Genomic DNA, 1,806 nt, shown 5'->3' with positions numbered 1-1,806 from the left:
GAGTGTCTCACTTACTTTATTTCTATTAAACTGCGCCGAAACTGCTCTTTACTGTTTGTACATGTAGCACTCCGTCTTCAGGCCACAAGTGACCCATCGTTACCATCCGACCGCCGTGTCATCCTCATCTAAGGATGCGGATAGGAGGGGCGTGTGGTCAGCACACCACTCTCCTGGTGGTTACGATGCTTTCCTTTCATCAGAGACGCTACTATTCGGTCGAGTAGCTCCTCAATTGGCCTCACCAGGCTGAGTCCACCCCGAAAAATGACAACAGCGCATGGCGGCCCGGATGGTCACTATCCAAGTGCTGGCCACGTCCGACAGCGCTTAACTTCGGTGATCTGACGGGAACCGGTGTATCCACTGCGGCAAGGCCGTTGGCTGTCTGTACACACAGACACTCTCAAATTTAAAAAAAAAAATATATTAAGAAATGTCAGTGTCTATGTATTTAACTGGAAACATACTGCACACTCAGAGATAGACACACACACGCAACACACAAAAAAATTTCTGCATTAAGCTCCATTGTAACAGACACAAAACTGTGAAGCAAACAATGTTATAACGCGAAGTACAGGAATCGACCAAAACCACAGCATCTGCTACCAAGGTATATATAAACTCATTTCGGCTGTTTTAAAAGTTGTAAACACCTTTCTTACAAATTGAAAATTTCTACATGTAGAGATATAAAGAACAGTTTTCCTGTAATTTAATGGAAATAACAAGTACACTGGCGATACTGTAACTTCAATCACACACTTCTGGGGAAAAAGAAAAATTATGTGTTTGCTCCAGGCAGATCCTATTCGGGAACAACTTTGCTGGCCCAGTTATGTTATAGAGACGCCACGAGGTCAAGTGTCTTGATTACGCTACCAGAGATTACATCGATTGCTATAATGGGTGAAAATCGTTAACCAAGCTGATCTCGTTAGATGGTGGATCCATTTCAGCATGAAGCATACGTTTCCACGCGCCCCTAACCGCTGTCCTCATTGAAGATGTTGTTGCACATTCTCGTCTCTTCTTTGATGGCAGAACGCCAGTTGGTGAAACCATGGGATAAGATTTCCGTTTCATCAAACCTAATCGTGTGTTCCCGCGAGGCTATGTTCACCAAAAGCTGAATTGTCGAAATCGCGATATTTAATATGACGTCTGTGTTCTCTGCAGCTTTCTGAAATCGTTCGTCTTGACTGATCTATGTAACCGCTACCTAATTCACAATGAACTTCACAGATTCCAAAGACAATAGCCGCAGTGTCTCAATAATTTTCTGCCCAGTACTCTGCCTGTTTCCAAAGAGAAGAAGGACTGCTGACCAATTTCACACGCTTGAGTTGTTGTTGTGGTCTTCAGCCCTGAGACTGGTTTGATGCAGCTCTCCATGCTACTCTGTCCTGTGCAAGCTTCTTCATCTCCCAGTGCCTACTGCAACCTACATCCTTCTGAATCTACGCTTGAGTATTTCTGTATTTTTGTTTCTTAAAGGTGGCAAATCTAATGTTTCATTCACTATGGCTGCTCTTCCGGAACTCGTTTGTTAGTTACCTGATCTCTGAGATCATTTGGAACAGTTTCAACTCTATATACAGTTTCAATTCTATGTATGAACGTTGTAGAAACCGCTTTCTCGTGAGTTACAGTCTGGCCTAGCCGTGCTAATGATACTAGTTCTCGATGCATAGTACTTTCACGATCAACGAACAGTGAACAATTTCTGTCTCATACAGTCGGATCATAAATGTGTCGTCAGCAAGGTGGGTGAACAGGAGGTGAATTTACAGCGTGCTGCTA

The 1,806-nt window shown here is 43.5% G+C and overlaps 1 pseudogene; it reads right to left on the bottom strand.

Annotated features, from left to right (window-relative positions):
• Positions 1-268: 268 nt before the first annotated feature.
• Positions 269-385, bottom strand: LOC126274500 (5S ribosomal RNA; annotated as a pseudogene).
• Positions 386-1,806: the final 1,421 nt, after the last annotated feature.

Source organism: Schistocerca gregaria, chromosome 5 (genome assembly GCF_023897955.1).
Source record: "Schistocerca gregaria isolate iqSchGreg1 chromosome 5, iqSchGreg1.2, whole genome shotgun sequence".
Classification (NCBI taxonomy): domain Eukaryota; kingdom Metazoa; phylum Arthropoda; class Insecta; order Orthoptera; family Acrididae; genus Schistocerca; species Schistocerca gregaria.
Note: the sequence above shows the minus strand (reverse complement) of the source record. Positions and strands in the feature narration are given on the sequence as shown.